Source organism: Pempheris klunzingeri, chromosome 11, assembly GCF_042242105.1.
Source record: "Pempheris klunzingeri isolate RE-2024b chromosome 11, fPemKlu1.hap1, whole genome shotgun sequence".
In the NCBI taxonomy this organism is placed as follows: domain Eukaryota; kingdom Metazoa; phylum Chordata; class Actinopteri; order Acropomatiformes; family Pempheridae; genus Pempheris; species Pempheris klunzingeri.
In genome coordinates, this window is record NC_092022.1 from 25,216,041 (window position 1) to 25,237,599 (window position 21,559).

The following is a 21,559-nucleotide window of genomic DNA, read 5'->3' on the forward strand; positions in this document are numbered from 1 at the left end:
ACAGATAACAAAGATGAGTTTTCACCGGATTAACAAGTGCCGTTTCCACAGTGACTATTTAAAAATTCAAAGAGCATGCTTTTCAGAGATAATTTTGAGCTCTTTAGAAATCGTTTGTCTTTTGATGCCTTGTATACTGCGTCTGTGTTGAGACATTTCAGTCTCCTTTTAGCATAACAAGGAGCCTGAATCTGATAGCCGGAACAGTGGTGTGAAAAGGATAGCTGTTTCTTTTCACTCCCAGCTGGATTAGGAGACAGTTTACTGATAAGATTGCCAAAGACATCGGCATCGTAATCCTGTCTTCTGGTCGACTCGACATCTTTGATCCTACTCTGAATTCATATGCATGAATGTATAGAAAGAGTAAGAGATAACGAGACTGCAATGCCCTGAAAGCTAGATTTCCATATAGCACATTAGCTTTAATCACGCGTGTATTGATTAGTCCCAAAACATGAAACATACAGTGGATATGCCACATTCACCAACGTTCAAAGAATTTCATGAAACATGGAAGTTCAATTAAAAGATGAGAGCATGCAGGGTCGATTTAATGACTTGGTTTGTTTGATGGGAACTTTATGTGTCAATCTCTAACCCACTCTGCCTCGCTCTACGTCTTCTTACATTCTCTTTGTTTGTGTTTTCTTTCCTTCTCACCATCACTGATTCCTGGTCTACTACTTTCTGGCTAAAGGTCTCAGTGTGCTTCAAACAAACAAGTTTCTACAATGTGTCACCTGAACGTGTCCAAAGGCAAAATGATTTGAAGATTTGTGCAAACAGACTGCTGGACACTTTTAGACAATCTCTCCATGTGGCCAGTTATAGTGTTGCACTTGGTTTCATATACAAAAATGGCACAAGTAGCTGCGTGAAGAATTAATCCAAGTGTTGGATTGTTAATTTTGGAAAAGAATCGTCTGACACAGCCCCACACGCCATTTCTGATGCCAGGAAGCTTTGGGGATAGAGGCTTTCAGATGCTGGTCAAAAGTCCTACAAGCATTTTATTTGAAACATACTGATACCATTATCCCTCTGATATTGAAAAATTTATGAAGATATACAGTAAATAATATTCTATAATGCCCTTTCTATCTTAAAAATATTGTCTCTCCACACACACGGTATCCCTCCCTGCTCGTTTTTACACCTATTTTCTTACTCCTCTTTGCTTTTCAGGCCAAGCAAGGGGTCCCTTTTGACTGGCAACCCAATGAAAATGGCCCTGGAGGGCAGGAGCGTGAGACCAGGTAATGTTTCCTTCAAGCATAATATCCATCTTTTCTCCCAGCATTCCTTGGAACCCTCGAGAGCAATGTCTCACATCCAACAAAAATGAAATCAGTGCACACTAAGTTAAAGGTAGAAAGGACAGTGTAATCACATACTGTAGATATATGCTTCTCCCCAGCTGAACCTGGGAGGGGGGACATTTCAACAGCATGAGCTGGAATAACAGACCGAAGCGTCCAACAATAACTCATTCTCTGTCTTTCCTTTCCCTCTGTTCAGAATATAAAAAAGAGGCCAGGTTTACATATAGGGACTGAGGAAACTGCATTATCTGTCAGTGCGGACACCATACTGGGCCTGTCCTCTAAAGCTAGCTTTTTTTTCAGACGAACCCCCACATCCCTATCAGATATCCTCAAGTATACCACCTATCGGGTATCAGATGTATTCTCTCAGCTGAATTTAAACTGGATTATCTAATTCTAGGAAAGAATGTAAAGGTTTGCATTTCTACTATTAGTGTCACAAACAGGACATGCTGGAGTAACGTTGTGTGGTCCAAGCCAGTGATGTTTGGTGGGGTGCACACACAGAATAGACAGCTAGTGAGCTGTCAGGAAGATATTTGTTGAATTGAACAAAAAGTATATTGGATTAGGATCGCTGACTATATCTTTGAGAGTAGTCGATTGTTTTAGTTTTCTCACTTCAGTGTTGAGGTCACATCTTCCACATTTTTCACTGAGTGTAAAACAGAGCCCCTCTTGATTGTAACCACTCCTAAATGTCAGCCAGTGTGTGTGCTCAAACACTTTTACCGATGCTTTCTGAAAGGAAGGAAGGCGAAGTTGGCATCCATTGATAAAAAAAAAAACAATCTGCCTCTCATTCACCCGCTCACACAAATACTCACTGATGGCAGCAAGCTACAACACATGCCTGCCCATCAGAAGCAACTGACAACTGCAGAAGTACCATCTGAGGGACAAGTACACCCGTCTGGTAATCACAGCTCTAAAGTAGCCATCTAGTAGGCTATGGTGTATGTTGATAAGATCATCTTGGATTGTTTTGTCTGTAGTTTTCTCTCTGACTGTTTTTCCTTCCCAAGATGCACTGGGCCACAGAGTGGTTGGTGGGGCGCGTACTCTATAATTTAACAGTCCTGCTTTTGGAAGCAGAGACAAAGCATAGAGGGAAGACTTTGCTTTTCTTCGTTCCACTAGAAATGATATTTCCAGACCTAGGCCTGATGATAGATGATCCAACATGGTGGGAAACAAAGACAGCATTAAGTATTTTCCGTGCATGTGTGGTACTGCACAGTTACATTTGTCTGTGTGTGCTTCTCCACTTCAACACTGCAGGGAATACCCTTTGCGGAGGGTAATATTAATGTAAGGAGTGATGTGTGAGGTCTTTACAGGGAAGGCCTTGCCTCATCCTTCAACCCTCTGGGGCAGATCTTTAACATTAATAGACAGCTGACTGAATAAGAGGAGAAAAAGGACAAACTGGACCTTAATGAACACAAAATGTGCTGGTATTTTTTTATGAATATGTGCGTGTGTGTTTTTCGAGGCCTATGTGTGATCATTATTCGGTACAGCCAAGTAGTTTCAGAAGCGTTTTGTTGGGTTTTGGCACGAGACAAACTCAGAGACAATGGAGGATTTGATTTGTTTGGATAAAGTCAGTGGAATAATATAATAATGGCTGTGGACAAAGCCATGGTATTACACTGTTATCTGTACAACACTCCATGGTAGAGTGGTGGTCATAAATTGGGTTAACTCAGTATAAACTGAGGGGCACTAGGGGGCACTGCCCCCCTATTTCATTCACTGTGCCCACTTACTTAAACTTTAAAAAACGCTGTGACGTTTTGCAGCGTGTGGCTGGTTATGTGGTGCCTTATACATGTTTTGAGTAAACCATCTTGATCAACATAAAATGTGAGGGTCCCTGATTTTATTTATACCTAAATAATTTCTCCTTGTACTCTCAGTCAGATTGTTTGGAAAGCGGTGAGAATGCACTATTTTTGTGATTGTTTGTCAAACTCACCACAGAATGGTTCCATTTTCAGGCCACTCGCCAGTAATTTGGTACCCAACTGCTAGAAGCCAGGCTATGTTCTGGTGCTGACACTGAGTTAGCCAATAGTCCACAAATCAGTTTAAGGGATAATTGTGGTTTCATACTTAAATATATATGTATAGTTTCAGTCTCGTAGTTTAAGGACCAACTTTGTCTATAAATTGTCGCACTTCTGTTGGCTTGTTTACAACTTGTCCAATCGTCTGTGGTGGTATTTGTTGCCCCCCTAACGTCACTATGTTCCTACATCTCAGCTTTGGTGAGTGCAATGTTATCATAACTAATAGAAATGGATTTCAAAACTATTATAGGCAACTTGTAATAAAGCTGAAATATCTGGTAAAACTTTATGATACAGCCTATGATTTAGGGTTCAACCTCCTGGCGTTTACTGTGTCATTTGTAGTAATTCACGATGTAATTCCCCCTATGAATCAGTACATATAAAGTACTTACTGGTTCCCGCTGGTACTTAAATGTTCCTGCCCTCTGCAGGAAAGCTACACCCACACACCAGGGATGTATTATGTATTTTCCTTCATTGTATGATTTGGAATATTAACAAGTGAAGAAAGGAGTCTATATTCTGAGCAGGCATGTTCCTTCAGCACTGAAGCAGCTCTGAACGGACAGGCTGAGTAGAAAGCAAACTTGTACAGATATCTGAATCATCTGAGGACCAACTAACAATACGGTACTATAATAATAAAGCTAATCTTGAGGTAGAGCGTAGTATTTATTTTGCATTATTTTAATCAATAAAATTAATAAAAATGATAACAAGAGGAAGAATAACACTAAGAATAATATTATGTCTGAATGTTAGGTCTCGTCAAGTTTGTTAAAGTTACTTCCTGTTTTATTGTGGCGTTCAACTGCTTCCTTTCGTTTCAGGTCCTTTGACTTCCTGTCCTTGTGTGTTTCCCACTCCCACTTCCTTCCCTGGTGTATATATTGTCTGTATTTTCCTCTCTCCTGTGTCAGATTGTCTTGTGTCTTTGTGTCAAGCGTTCCAGCATCCTGGTCAGTATTAGTATCTTGTTGAGAGTGTAAAAGTCTATCAGACCGCATTTGGAAACACACCATTAGGCTGGCTTCCTGTTAAAAAACATAGTAATAGGGCATTCCATTATGGATAATGGTTGTAGCTGCTAATGGAGTCCCCACCCAAAAAATCCTGAACTCAAAAGTGGGTGAAAAAACTTAACAGTGTTAACTTAATAATTCAGTACCATATTGTTTACTGCCATTTTCTAACAGTGTAATGTGTTTGGAAACAAGTGTCTCAATATGCTTTGCACTGACTGTGTGGGCTTAACAGTTACTGTTGCACATGGCCATATATACACAACCAGAACATAAAATTCTAGATTCTAATTTAGACTTCAACCGATCTTTATGTAGCGCGTATATCCAGGGACCTCAATCATACTGTTAGCTATTTTATCAAGCAACCATGTTTCAGAGGGACACAGACGGTCAAAATCGGGGCTGACTACATTGTTCTGATCTCATCATATTGGTCACATCTGATGTTTTAGTGGCCCCCATTGCCATTAACTTTTAGAGGCTCTTTTTGGTAGCATACCCCAGTCACTGTCAGTTGTAGGTCAGCTGGGTTCCAAGAGACTATCCTGGCATCCATCACCACTCAAAACACGCAGCATATTTGCAGTCAAGCACCAGCGTGGCCTCCACTACCTCCTGCATGTGAAAGTTGCTGTATAATCAAATTTGCGAGCTGGGCCCAGTCACCACGATGGTACATCAGGTTGCTAACAGGCTATCCAATCAGCAATCCTTCCCAACCGACGGTATCAATCACCAGCTCTGGCAACACCAGCCTACAGTCAGGGCTCTGCCATGCAAACGGCATTCTGACTGTGCAGAAGGCTATAGGTATGTATTGAGGCAGCATGAAAAATATGTCAAATGTAAACTGGTCATTTGGGTGCAGACTGACACGTTTTCTGTAGTGTGTAAAGCAATGTATGCAGATCCAAAGTTCAGACTTGGACAGTCAATGGTAAATTGGCCATTTATGAAGTAATTCAGTGGCAGATTGTCAAGGAGCAGAGTGAAACAGGTGAGCAGTAGGTACAAGCACAGGCATTGATTGTTTGTCGCATGCTGGCATTCTTGGCATAACTTCTGGTCAGCATGCACTTTTTTTTTTTGCGCCAAAGACACACCTGAAATGAATGATGTCACAACAGGTCATTGCATCACAGCTGTAAAATACTTACAGGATGTTCTTGTTGTCAACTTCTCATCCACAGTTCCTCCATTGGCCATACCACCTAGCAGAGGTGTGGACTCGAGTCACATGACTTGGACTCGAGTCATGAATTTGATGACTTTAGACTCGACTTAACAAAATGTAAAGAGACTTGCAACTCGACTTGGACTTTAACATCAGTAACTCGTGACTTCACTTGGACTTGACCCTTTTGACTTGAAAAGCGCGCCAGTTGGCAAAAATGATACCAAAGATAGTTTAGTTTGGGTGTAAAAACTACGAGCTGGCCAACAAAAAACGAATCTCAGTATGTACGCAACAACTTCCAACTTTGTTCGACATTTGAAGCTGCACAAAGAACGGTAAGTTAAGCTAACACTAGCTTATAGGCTAACTAATTTAACTGCTAGCTGCAACTCACTGATAGCGTCACTTTGCAAACACAGTATATGAATCCACAGCGGGTTCATTCCCTTGCTCATACTTATATTGTAAGAGGATGGTTTGGGATTTCTTCTCTGTTGTTAAAAGGACTCAAAAGGACTTGAAACTCAAATGGTAGGACTTGGGACTTGACTTGAGACTTGTCGGTCTTGACTCAGGACTTGACTTGAGGGCAAAGACTTGAGACTTACTTGTGACTTACTTGTGCCACCTAGACACACTCTATTTCTCATCATTCCTCCTTCTATGCTTAGGTCCACTTCTGAATTGAATCAATCCCTAAAGCAATCCCTTGTTTCCATGCTACAGCTCTCTCCAGATCTATACTGCAGCTGTCTCCTGTGGCTGTGCTTCTGCAGGTTCCTGTTTCACTCCTCCAACTCACCTGCCCATCTCCCAGCTCACGCAGTCAGCAGTCTCAGCTAACAATGAACCAGAACTTTAGAGTTCCTGTCTGCCAGGAGGTACTGGTACCTATCCTGGGGGGCCCTGTTGTTGCCTGCTCAAAATCATGTGGTCAATGTGTTATTGGTTCACAGTTTCCAGTGGTTGCCTAGTTTGCCTGGTTCTGGCCCAGTGCTTCACTTTTTGTATATCCTGAGGCTCAACCTCCAGATTCTGCACCACTCCCAATGTCCCTGCTTCCAGTGTCTCCTTTGGTCCAGCCTCCTGTGACTCTGCTCCCTGAGTTTTCAGTGGTCCTGTCTCCTGGGGTACCAGAGGTCCAACCCCCAGCAACCTGTTGGCTTAATTCCTGTTTTCTCAGTCAAGGGATGCAGTATCCCCTGCATTCTGGCCAGCCACCTGGTTCTGGCTTCATGATTTCCTGCCTTCTGGTCAACCTCAAGAGTAGTCTTGCCTTTGTGCTCTTCACCCTGGTTCCCAGTGCTCCGGCTGCCTGCCAAAGCCCTGCTTCCCTTGTCCTAAACACTTGCCTCCAGAGGAGTCCAGCCAGCATTGCTAACCTCCTGGTCCTCCTCCTAACCACCTATATACGTCTGGTCATCTTCCTGAGCGGCTCCATTTGTGTTGCCACCACCCAGGCTGTCATCCAGAGCTGCTCCCTCTTTCTACCCCCTGGACATTTACATCTGAGCCCCTCCTCCAGTTTCCCTCAACCCTCCCTGCTTGGTGTTCACGAATGGTTTGGTGGGACGTCTGGAAGCCATCCCCTGAGGGGCACTGCTGTGCTACTGTCTCTTCGGATTTCCTTGTTTACTCAATGTTTCCCGGTGTTCTTGATTCCATTTGGCTTCCATGTTTGTCTCTCTGTGTGGTTCCTGCTCTTCTCACACACTTGCCACCCATTAGTTCATCAACTCTGCAGTGTATCAACCCTGGCGTTCTATCCATTGCCAGATCATTGTCGAAAAAGCAAGGCATGGCCAGGCTCAGTTTATCTTTGAAGACTCCTAAAGTTTTCTTGATCTCTTGTTTGTTAATCTTGTTTGTTGCTGTGCATCAGGATCCCTGCCAACCCGTCTGTCTGCCTGCCCACCCACACACCGACACTTCCTCCATCCGCCACATCACTTAGCAACTCCCCATTTCTCGTCAGCCTTCTGCCATCTCCTATCTTCTCATCCTCACGACATAACTTTACAATACATCTGTTAGACCTCATCTACCTCATTGTCTGTGGTTTGCATTTAGGTTCACTTGTGAAATTAACTGTGACAGTCCTGGCTTCCATCGAATTTGTCAGTACTTTTTTATTTTCGTGTAAGTAAAAATCTAAATTCTGCATATCACACGTGGCCAACTTGTTCTATTAATCAATTAAATAAAACATTGACTGTGGCTAGTACTTTGAGACAAGCACATGCACAACCAGGCTGTAATGCAATGATGATGACTGACCAGTAGTTGTTATCAGTTTAAGTTGGATCAAAGATGCTCTAATAACATGCATTTCAGGCTATACCAATGGTACGAAAGGGTCTACACTTCCTGTCTCGATAGCTATTTTGCATTTTAATATTCCTCTTACTTTTGCTCAGTGTCAGTCGTAGTGAGCTGTAGAATGTCTGGAAACAGATGGAGGCGGTTCAGATATGATACGTGTGTTGCCAGAGTATGTTGCTGAGACAGAGGCAGGTATCCAGAAAAATTATTTTCTCCTGGTTTGTCTGTCTGAAAAATGTCATTTCAGTGTCAAAATGCTCAGAAGAAATGTGGCTTGAGAAAAATGGGTTAAATAATTACTTTGCTGTCATAATCTGAGTTCACTTCTCCCATTGGACCAAATAGATTTAGGACCTGCTGCTAGTCTCCTAAAAAGGTTGGAAGTGTCCAAACCCATGTGACACAGATACAGGAAGAGACTAGGTGGGCCATTTCTTGTCTAAATCTCTGGTTAGATGCATGGAGTGATATGAGAATGAGTGCTACTACCACTACCAACCTTTCAGCTCTGTTTTCAGTTGTCCTATAATCTATGAGATTATCAGCACATGACATTTTATTCCCAATGATTTAAAGGTGTAAATGTACGGTAATACATTGTAGAAACTTAACCCTGTCAAATGGGTAAATGTTGACGATCTGAGATGTTCAGTTCTTCCATCCATGGTTAGAGGCGGGGTACTCCCTGGACTGGATGCCAGTCAATCACAGGGCTGACACATAAAAACAGACAACCAGTCACACTCGCACTTACACCTACGGGCTATTTAAAGTCATCAGTTAACCTAACCTGCATGTCTTTGGACTGTGGGAGACCTGGACAGAACCAACACAAGCACAGGGAGAACATGCAAACTCCAAACAGAAAGGTTCAACGTTCAAACCACAAACCTTGTCGGGCAGCGGATTCGAACCTGGAACCCTCTTGCTGTGAGTCAGCAGTGCTAACCACCTGATTGATCTGTGGCTGGTATTGGTTCAGGTCAGCTTATTAGAAAATATCACAGGTTCAGAAAGGCAGGTCAAATAATGACAAAGCAGCATTAAATAATTTCCTTCAGGATGAATAAAGTTGATCTTATCTTATCTTATCTTTTCCAAGTAAGTTAGTAATAAGTAATAACATTATGTGCAGTAGTCCACGGTTCTGTCCTTCAGTTAATTTTTTTCAAAATGACACTTGTAAAAGCAAATCAAAGCTGGGTAAATCTGAAAACTCCTTCCTCAGGTTTTGGTGCTGGAAGGAAAAAAGTCTGCTTTGCTGGGGTCAGGACTTTCTCCAAATTACACATTGCTTCTATCTGTAACTTTGGAGGCTAAAGTTGGAAAAAGAAGGATACTCTGAAACTACAATATTGATCTTCCCCAACAGATATTTATCCCCAGCAAAGATAATGACTGAACTTTCTTACTCACTACTGCATCACTTTCTTTGGGCAGTTTTTCCACTACTCCCCTTGAAGCTTCCAGCTGAATTCGGCCCTTATTTGCACGACAATTTCATCCTTTTCTCGTGTCACAGGTCGATCCCATGACCTGTGCAATGCCTTCAGAGGGAATTCACTTGTGCCCCATAGAAAATGAATGGGCGAGGACTTCCCCTTATGCCTTTATAGGGCTAAACGAACACTCGGCGTTTCCAAAAACAGGAATGTGAAGCTATTTTGCAGTGTAAGTGCAGTCTTTCCTAATGTTAAGTGAGAAATAATCTGCACAGTTTGTTTCATTGATGATGCATATAAAGCAATATGTAGTCTTCATCATGCATTAAATTACAGAGACACATTTGCTTTCAATATGCTTGTCAGCACACCACATGGCAAAAAGTTAAACAAATGTAACACATATGCATATTTACTGTCTGAGTTAAACATACAGTTCACACACCATCCCACTCTCTCCTCAGTCTGTGTGTGAGCCAGTGGAAGTAATATTACATATGTCTGTGAGGACAGGTGTTGCAGCCATATACCCAGGAAGAGAGGCTTAAGTTCGGGGAAGCCGCTAGCCATAGATACCCCAGATACCCCTAACCCAGCAAAGCTTATGTTGCTAAATCCTGCCACCCCGTACTCATTCTCACACACCAGCACCCACATAGTAACACAATATCCCTCTGGTGCAGTCACGCACTAGCTAGATTGGTGTTTGCTCAGGGAAAACAGCTGAGGAGGATGGGCTGTGTCCATAATGTATGAAGTGTGTTTGTGTGTGTGCATATGCACAGGACGTCTGTGGTGTCATGGGAGATATTCTCGAGCCGTCAGCTGTGATCATTTTTCTGTGTGTCAATCTCTCTGTGCAGATTTGTCATGCATGCATGTGAAAATTGAAATACACTATATGAGTTGAAAAATGGATCACATAGAAGTAGTAATGTAAACTGTTTGTAAACGGCATTGACACTCACTAAAAACCTAAATACATTGTGTTTTATTCCTAGATTCTATGTCCATCTCATCATATCACTGTATTCAGGTGTGATTGACACAGATCTTCACATCTCATGCTCAGAAAGAAAGCAAAACTATTTCTTCAATACGTATTAAGATTTAGCTAACAGTGAAATGCACTGTAGCAAACATGCAGTCTGCAAATATCAGTTGTGTTTGTTTCTCACATGCAACCTGTGGGTATCACTACACCCACACTCTATTTATGGTCCATGTAGGTCACACACGCAGTCTGTTCACTTGAATGAACCATGTAGACGTTGATGTTGACATAGTGTCACATTTAGAGGCTTTGTCCAGCAGCAGAGGGTCAGAGCTGGCAGGACTGCACCGATACACATGGTTTCCATTAACAGACAGTCTTGTGGTATCAAGTAAGTGTGGTCCAGCACGGCCTGTTGTCTGTTCAAAGAGGAAAAACAGGACGTTTTATTCCATCACAGCTTTATCCGCCGTATAGACCAATTGGCCAATGCAGAGAAATGAAAGGCCTCATACTGGTTTGTTGGTTTGTTGGTGTGTGTTGACACTGGTCCTCATTGGTTCTGAATAGTAGCACCTAGCTTGGTGTCAGCATTGCACCCAGTTGCTAATTACTGTAATACTTAATCATGTACCAGTGGTCAGCTGGTCTCAAGAAAACTCATTAGCTGGAAGATCAATGGACTCAGTCAATAGACTCCATTTACAGTCTACTTAGAGTGTCCTTTCACGTTGATGAGGTGGTGGGAGTGTCTGTGCTAACGAATACAAATGGGGCTTGATCGAGTTTAACCTGTGATAGCTTTGATGGAGTGTGCTTTGAAATACCAAGTGCTGTACATACTCTAGCAGCATATACATAAAACCAATTGAGTCTGACAGAAATACATTTGGGAGGCTGGTAGATTTCATGTTATATGAGGAGTTGAACATCCTTCTGATTAAATCCCTATGTCCTGCTAGCAGAACTGGATGCTGTTATTGTGCCAACAAGCCCCTGAAGTGATGCTGCAGGTTAGGTATGGGTTAGTTACTATGCTCTTGTGTTTAAAACTATGTCTTGACTCTTCATTATTTATGTCCACACATTAACTTGGATTCCAGAGCAGAGGTATATCATCATAGCTAATGATGGGACCAGCATGGCGCTCTGAGGACAGGCCTTAGACTTTTGTCCTGCTGAGAAATTATTTCTGTAACTTTCTGAATCTGACAGTCTGACATTTGACATTTGATGCCTGATTGGTTAGCTGTATGGAGGTGAGAACGCTCACTAACTGGCTTTCTTTCTGTCTCTTTTCATATGTACAACTGAGTGCAACGCTATGAATGTCATCCAGTACTACTATAATTATATAGTCATTATTATTATTATTATTATTATTATTATTATTATTATTATTATTATTGTAGTTGTTGCTGATTTTTAAATCTTTGGTCTTGATATATGAACAGTGTCTAGATAACATTAATGAGTTGGTGGTATATTAAAAAAAATGGCTGACCCAAGTCAGAAAGTGTGGAATAGCATAACCAGGCCTATGAGTCAACAGACATGCTAGAGACTCTGTGGGGCTGCTAACATTTTCTAATTGGCACTAAAGTCCTACTGGACACACTTGGTAGCACGGTGGTGCAGTGGTTAGCACTGTTGCCTCACAGCAAGAAGATTCCAGGTTCAAATCTTCAAATCAGGTTTGAACGTGGGTCTTTCTGTGTGGAGTTTGCATGTTCTCATCATGCTTGCGTGGGTTTTCTGTAGGTACTCCGGCTTCCTCCCACAGTCCAAAGACATGCAGGTTAGTCTGTGAAGATTCTCAGTCATCCAGGTCATAGTTATTCCTTAGGAGTTGAGTAAAAGTCAACTGGACTTGTTGAAGATACTTGAAGACGTTTCGCCTCCCATCCAAGAGGCTTCTTCAGTTCTAACGTGCAGGTTAGGTTAACTGGTGACTCTAAATGAGTGTGACTGGTTGTCTGTCTCTGTTGGTCCAAGGTGTGCCTCCGTTCTTGCCCGAAGAAGTTTTATGGTGGCGCTAAATGGAAAATCAAGAACTAAACTAAAGTTATTACACTTAAATCTGTGGAGAATATGAATTTGTCCTATGTACAAGCAATTTCCCCCTGGGGATTATTAAAGTAATTCTGTACCTTATATGTGTGAAACTCAATGGAAATGGATTTCATTGGTGTCAAGATATTTCACACAAACATCTGCCTTATAATGAACAAGCTGGGGGGGGGTCATCAAAGTACAGATTTCATGACAGCTGAATCACAACCAAAGTAGTCAACTGTCCAACCAGTATTGCCCGATATTCAATACATTATGGCTGCAATATGTTATTTACATTATTTAAGTGCAAAGCTCGGAGGTAATTTTAGCTGAAATTATCTTGTCACTGGTCTAAAATGTCAGTGTGCTGAACATGCTTCACTTACGTGTAAATGGTAAATGCTCTGTATTTGTATAGCACTTTTCTAGTCATTTCGACTACTCAAAACACTTTTACATTACATCCTCTTTCACACACTGAAGCTGCTTCAGGAGCAAGTTGGGGTTCAGTGTCTTGCCCATATCACTGCTCTTATTGTGCCATAACTGTTAAATATAGTGTATATTAACCACCTACAGATATTTTATTGTATATACCATCCAGTACCCAGCTGCTCAGTGGTCTTTACTCACTTCAAGGCCAAGGCTCTTGTAATAGAGGCGAGAAAATGATCGAAGGTCCAAGTACATTCAGTACGGTCCTACATTTGTGTGTTTACTTTTAATTTTTCACAGCTGCTACGGAGTCAAACCAGTATTGTTTTTGAGAGGCACATACAACAACTCTAGACGTACACCACCTCCACCATGTCTCCTTGGCTTGAGGTCCCCTCCCGCTCAGATTCTGCAGTCGATGTTTCCAATGTTCAACTAACTAGCTTCCACCATGAGGCCATGAGCTCAGAGAACCACATGAATAAATGCAGCAGACAAATGCGTCACAACCACAGAGAGTCGAGCTTCATCTGTGAACACTCATAGTAAAAGTTTATTGATCTTAATTGACTCGGGGTAGAGAAATACTTCCCAGAAAAACACTCTGCTACAATACTAGCATCAGCACTAGTAACTCTACTGACTGTGACGACTCAAACACCCGCAGTAATGTCATTACAACCAATAAACACCAATGAAGAAACTAACCAGACCACCAAATGAACAAAGGGCCTTAGTAGCGGAGTGTTTACAGAACTGCCACATAATGCAACAACTAGTTCACCTTTGTTGAAGGTCATACACTACCCCGGTCTCTCCACCTGTTTCCTATCCGCCTCTTCACGGTCAAGCTGTCCAATAAAGGCAAATATGCCATAAAAAAAAACTAATCTCAGAAGTTATACTAAAAAAAGCAGTACCATTTCACTTGGATGAAGGAACTAATGTTAATTTATTATTCAGAGAGAATTAGAAGTGCATGAATCTCATGAACACTATTTTCTGTGGCCATTTTTTCATTGTTGGTTTGATGAGGTAGCTAGCAGTAATGATGGCTACATTATTTATCGTTTCTTTTCTCTTCAACTAGTGGAAACATAGGGGTGAAATCACAGGGTGGTAGACTGTAGATTGGATCTTGGGCCCAAATATGCTTTAGTGTGTTCAAGATGTGTTCATCACAATACCTTCTGCCCAAAACACCCAGGGAAAGACAAGTGCTGAGAGGGTTAGAGTCAGGTTTAGCATATCAATTGTGTTTTGGTTTGTTGCTAAATTGTTGGGCTTCACATGCTGCTTTACTGTGTGAGCCTGTCCTGGGGGTTCTGTCATGGCGGACTGCAATCCATACATCATCCTCCTTCATACCACTCTGACTCTGTGGACGTTCAAGCTGCAGTTGGCAGCATCGAGAGAGCGAACTTCAGAATTTGAAAGAGTACAACTTCCTGCTCCCACCCCCTCTTTCCTTGCTGGCTCAGTTCACCACCCAAAGCCTCTCCCGGCAGAGAAGGCTGCCATGAACACACAGGCCAAACACTAGTGATGTTCGATACCACTGATTTCCTTTCCGATCCGATACTGAGTAAAATTCAGGCTGGTATCGGCGATACCGATACCAATACCGATACCTATATTTTATGCGACTACACCTAATATGTCTTTTAAATCTAAAAAAAGAAGTGTATTTCAAATCACAGCTTCCTTTGTTTATTTATTTATTTTAAACTCTGAAGTATATTGAGGTAGCGGCCTCATTTACAATATAACCGAGTTAATACAACAATAGAAAAACCAAACTGAGGACACAATCATACAAAATATGTGAAAATGGTGTTTCTTTGAAGAAAAGAAAATAGGTACAATTATAAAAACATTAAAATAAATTAAAAGAACCACTATAAAGATGCAAACTTGCGTCTTAATTCATGTTACATGGACATGTTAACATGAAAATACTGAACATGTAAATAACACAGCATTCAACATTGACACTGTTGTTCCCTCATTCACAGGTTTTTGTTAAGGAACAATACACAGACTGTGGCAGCGTGCCGCTGCGCTTACGCATGACGCACTTACCCAGGCGGAAGAAAAAGTAGTTCACACCAACCGCTTGTCATTTACACAAGATCTCAATAGTTTAGTTACTTTTCACCATGTTCCTGTTAAGGATATACATTACCTCAAATGACTGAAGTATCAAAAGTATCGATATTTTGATTTGAGAATCGATTTTAGAGCATAAAGATCCGGTATCGGAGGTGTCAATATTTCAGGATCGATCTGCACATCACTACCAAACACAGCAAATAGGCCAGGTGTACAGTGGAGTCCACAACGGTACACAGTGCAGAAGAAGTAACACTGCAGACAGTGAGCTGGCTGCAGAGCTGCAGAGCTGCAGAGCTGCCTGGATCGGTAGCTCAGTGGTTTACAAATCTGGGTGTTATACTCGATCATGCCATGTTTTTTGATCACACATCAGATCATTGATCAGGACATGCCTCCTTCATTTAAGAAACATTGCTAAACTTAGGCCCACACACTTATTTAGGCTTTTATATCGTCCCAGTTGGACTATTGTAACTCCCTTTTCACCTGCCTCAGTAAGCCATCTCTGCAGCTGCAAGGCTGTTACTAGATCAAGCAGATCAACTCACATCACACCCATCCTATCCTCTTGTTTTTACATATAGAGCCCTGCATGGTCAGGCTCCATCTCTGAGCTGCTTCATCCATACATCACCAGTAGGCCCTTGAGATCCACTGACCAGGGTTTATATCCTCGCACTCGGCTAAAAACAAAAGGTGATTGTTTATTCAAACCGGCCTTTTCCTCATCTTCTGCTGTCTAAATGTTCATGGGATATGATTGGGGTGTTCATAGATCTGTTCATTCTTATGGCTGTTTGTTGTTGTTTCTTTTATCATTTTTATTTTTATTTATGATTTTTTTTTTGTTACTCCTGTAAAGCACTTTGTGCCTTTGTTCTGTGAACAGTTTTGTAGATTCACAGTAGAAGTACAACAGCTGTTTTTGCTAATTGTACAGTGTTAATTGAGGCGTGCAGGCTGCCATGGTCACAGCAAAGATCCTATTTTGGGGGAAATATCTGATTCCACTGAATCAAGGATGCGAAACAACAGCTTTCAGTTCTGTATAGTGCAACATAATGTGACAATTTTCTGCTTACCTGACAGCCATCGAATTGAACTGGGGTTCCAGTGCTTCAAGCAAATATTCTTAAGGCAGATTTACTCTTAGATTCAAAACCACATATGAGTTTATGCCACAAGGAACCATTTCACATGTAAAAAATTCAGTGATGTAGGCACAGGAAATTTAACATTTTAAATTACATGAAAAGTAATATCATACGTAAAACATATAAATTTTTCATTTTGTCTCAATCAATCAATCTTTATTTATATAGTGCCAGTTCATAACAGCGTTATCTCAAGACGCTTTCCATAAGGAGCAGGTCTAGACCAAACTCTTTCATTAAGAGAGAGACCAACGATTCAGGAATTCAACATGAAGGATTCAAGAATCTCCACATGAGCAGCATCAGATATTATATAAGAAACAGTGGAGGAAGAACTCCCCTTTAACAGGAAGAAACCTGGAACAGACCCAGGATCAGAGGGGGAGGCTTCTGTCAGGGTCCGTGTTGGGTGGAGGTTGGACAGAGAGAGAGAAAGCAAACAGCAACTAAAATACTAAGAGCAGCTATAGTACTGACTGTAGGAATATGACTAATAATTAGCAATATGGTAACAGTGGATACATAACATAACAATAGTTAATATCTGAATAATAACAGGACTAATATTAGTAAAAGTGTTGGTAGCTGATGATCCTCAGCAGTGATTCATTAAGCCAGAGAACCACAGCAGGAGAACCAGGACCAGGATCCACAGGAACCTGAGAGATGAGTGGTAGATCCCAAACAAATGTCCAATTAAATTAGAACAAACCAGTCGACACAGAGGGGCCGGAGGTTTACAGGCTTTGTAAATGTCGGCATCTGGGACAGATGTGTCCTTGTTGTTTCCAGTCACTATAGAACAATCAGGGACTTTTATTTGCCAATGCAACCCCAAGGCCTTCAGCGTTTAAGGCCTCTAATAGTTACATCTCACCAGGAGCAGCCAAAGGTTGAAGACAATTTTCCTTCACTCAAATGTCCTGGAAGAAATGATAATATCCTCATAAAGGTGACGTATTATTTATTAATCTTTGCACTGCATTCTGTGTTGCATGTAGAACGTCATTCCTGAGACATATGTAGGGGGAGCTCTTGAGTTGGTCCACCTGAGTTCCACAATGATTTTCTTCTGTCTTGTCTCCTGCCCTTTTGTTCCACTCTGGCCTTTCCTCCCCTCAGCTGACCTTCCCACCCCTCCAGCCCTTTATCCTGCAGATGTTGGCTTGACTTTGTGGATTGCCATCTCAGTACAAAGGCCGCTCTGTTGACAAGGGCCTGGCATCGGCCTGGACGTCCGCCAGCATAATCTGTCCTAGACAGCCGCTCACAGAGCCAAGGGGAGGATGGGCATGAACTGGGCATGAAGCATGGAGAGGGGGGGCTGAAGGCAGTCACAGCTGGACTGAAATGAAGTCACAGCTGTGAGAGAAGTTAACTATCCCCTTTCACATCCCCCTCTCTTCATTCTTATAGCCTCTTCTAACAGACCCTATGTCCGTCTTACAAGAAGACTGGATCACTGAGTCAGGGCTCCTGTTCTGAGGGCAGTTTTAGGGCATTTCTCACTCTGGCCTCTCCTCACAGGCTTTCACTCTATAGCAAAGACTGTACCTTAATGGAATACCAACAACTTTAAGCTACTTTTGGAAAGTGTTGCCCCAGTTCTCCTGCATGGGATCAATAAAGTGTGTCCTGTTTTGTCTTTATACTTGGTGTTCTTTGAAGAATACTGTTACTGAAAAGAATGAAAAGCCAGTTGTCATAGTGAGGGAGGCGACTAAAATCCTGCTTTAACTTTGACATACTGTACTTGTTCTTAAGCAATGAGGGATTATTAATCATGATTTTGTTTAGAGCACTTTTCAAGCGAGCTTTCCAGTTTATCCAAAGGCAATACTAATTACTTGATATCAAAATAACATAATAGGAATAAAAGAAACGCAGAAACGTGCACATAAAGAACAAATCCATGATATAAAAATCGTATTCTGTAAAGGTGAGTTTTAAGATGAGATTTAAAGGACTTGTCTGCTGACCTGGCGCTAAGTGGAAGTTTCAGTTTCAGAGCCGAGGAGTCACTCGGCAAAGGCTCGATGACCCTTTGTTTTGACCTGGACTCTGGAATAGTTAGAGGACCCAAAGTGGCAGTCCTGAGGGATGTGTTTGGACAGTAAGGAATAAGGAGTTCAGTTGCACGCTCCGGTGCAAAGCTTTGTATGTTATTCATAGTACTTGGAATAGACTGGAAGCTAGTAGAAATGCTTTGTTCTGGACAGCTGTTGTAATTGAGATGGGAGGATATAAAAGCATTACAATTGTCTCTAGAGGACAGAATTGATTTTTGAGATATTTCTTAGTTGATAAAAACACGACTGGACCACTTTCTTTAGACGGTGATCCAAGCTCAAGCTCACGACCAGATTTTTTCACAGCTAACTTAATGTTAGTAGTGAGACATGTTCAGGGATAATGATCAACTTCTGTCCAGTCAGAATTATATTTTGAAAAGTTACAGGAGTTATGGGCTCCAGCAACACCTGATGAAGCAGAGCACATTTTTAAAACAAATAATAGATTGTACATCCACACACATATTAACCTACACATAGATGGGTTGGGTATCATGGTCATGCGGCTTCAGGCCAGTCACAGTGCCCAATAATGGACACTATATTTGGTCTATAAATAGGAGAAATGCAGTACTTCTACTTCACTTTTAAACCTCTTTACTTTAAAAACACTTTATGACATTGGAATGCCTTCAAAATATAAAAGATAAGATGAAATACAATAAAATATTTCAGTTATTCAATAAAATTGGGAAGGGCAGTTACACATTATATAACTACATAAGTAGGAGATGTGATAATATTCAGAAACTCATAAAACACCACTATGAAAATTCATTCATGCATTTTTTCATATATTTCTGGAACATCACATATCCTACTCATCATCATCATCATCATCATCATCATCATACATACTACAAGTGTTGCTGGTGTTGTCACCTATAAAGTAGGAACTGGAAATGCTTCTAAAGACAACATTTGCAGTCAAACTTTCTAATTAGTATGTGTTTCTTATGTGTTTTTGTTTGTTTTTAATGCTGTTATCAAAAAAGAAAAGATGCTTTCTTCATTTGCTTGTGTTATGTCCGTTTGTATGTTTTTCACAGTTTCTGGTGTATTTACTTCTGTATGCTAAGTGTTTACATCACCCATCACTTTATTTGTACCCAAAAGGTACAAATAGAACAAACATGTTGAAATAAGTTGACTGTGAATAAAATATCCCATTATAAAATACTAAATGGCCATATGTCACTTGTACATGATGTACGCTTGATGATTCTGATATAGATATTATTCACATCACAAGTGAAATTAAGGTTTTCAGGGATCAAATACTACAGACTGTAAAGCACCACAAAACAGGTCAGTGACTGACAAAGCCTTCCAACTGAGCAAGACAGGCTTTATGCTTGTTTTGGCAGTGGGAAGGTAGTCCCTTGTCATCTGAAGCATCCTTGACCTGACACTGATGTTGACAGCTGGGCTGAAGAACTCTCTATTGCGACTGAATGTGCAAAAAGGCTGTTGGCCTCGATGACATTCGGTAAACTGGCATATATCTGCTCTGACATATTCAGGCAGGACTGGCTCAGGCTGGAATCCCACCTGTCTTAACATGACCACCATTTTCCTTTTAGCTGCCCTCTAGCCATCACACCTGTGAGCCTAAAGGACTCCGTACCACACCTGATCCATGTCAAGTGGCTTGTGCATGATGAAAGAAAAAAAGCTTGACCTATTTGAGGAATGTTGTTTGTCGACTTCCTCTTAACATTTCATACCATTCCTTCCGCTCTAAAGTCAAAGCCAGAAGCTTGAGCTTCCTGGCAATGAGTACTGGCAATTGGATCTTAAGCCTTGTGACGGACAGGCCCCAGGCAGTGAGAACTGGAAGTCACACTGACTGTTTCACTCACACCAAGAACACAGGGCCCCCACAGGGCAGCATGCCCAGTTCTCTGCTGCTCGACTACCTCTTTTCTAATGAATGAACGGCCATGCACGCCTCACGTGCGTGGGTGACGCTTGTGACGACACTGTAGTAGGGCTGATCACTGAAAATGATGAATCAGTCTGCTGGGAGGAGGTGGAGAATTAAGTGGCGTGTGGTGTGAAGCAGGGATGCAGTGGGACTGAAATACAATACGGGGCTGAGATGGAAGGGCCCTCTGTGAAAATGTTATGGCAGTAATTTTAAGACTAATACAAGTCTGATAATACTAAAGATCTGTGAGACTGAATTGGAACGTAAACATATTAGTTGATCCTAAACTGTTGGGTCACTGGTCTTGGCAGCTAACAATAATAACAGTAAATGATAATGACAATAAATTTACTTTTTGGACTACCATTTTGACAGTTAGTCAAGTTAGTTGGTTAGTTAGTTGGAAAATGCTAAATCCAAGATACATTTAGATGCATCTACTGACATCAGGAATTGAAAAAAAAAAAAACTACATCGGCCAGTGTTGCCTGTTCGGGAGTCTTCCCGAGCTTCCCAATGTGTATATGTATATATATATATATATATGTGTGTGTGTGTGTATGTATATATATATATATATACACACACACACACACACACACACAGAATTTAACCCCCCCTCGACAATGGCTTCAGTGATTTTGGAGAAGCCTGGTTATCTGGATATTTAATGAACCATTTCCATTACGTCCCACTATAATTGGCACATTCGAACAGTATGGCTGGAGCAGTGTGACCATAGTGTTGGACAACCACTCCCTCATGGTTATATTCCACTCAATCAGTGTACACTTACATATCCTGGCCTGTGTAAGTCATTTTAGTCAACACAGTAGTTTGGGTTGTAGTTGCTAGAAGAAGTTAATATTGTTCAAGATATTTAAAGAAATATGTGAGTTTATGAGAAGTATAAAACAACCAGTACAGCTTCATCCCTCTCACTCACACTTTTTGGACCATTTTGTGGGAAGTTATGAGCTATGTATGAAGATGATGTCTCGTTCTTATCACTGCCCACAAAACTCTGATTGGCAGGTTGTTTCCTCGTCCAGGGAAAATAATTGAGAGCACAGAAAAACCCCCAAAATCTGTTCTACATTTGTAAGAATCCAGAAATTCTGAAGGTTGATTCTTTAAACTGTACTTGATGGAACCAGGGAGTGAGAAATATGTTTTGGAGGAATTTAACATTGAGTTATCCTTGCTTATTGTCTTTTTTCTCCTCTGCACTCTATGTTAGTGTTAGAGAGAGGGTGGGGCTCATCACACACACACACACACACACACACACACACACAGTGGACAGCCGAGCAGAGGAATAATTTATCACACCTGTTCAACAAGCACAGAAATACAGAAACATACCAGACATAAAAGTAACAATAATAAAGTCCTGACAACACTCTGGAACCAGGGTTGAAGTTTGTAGTGG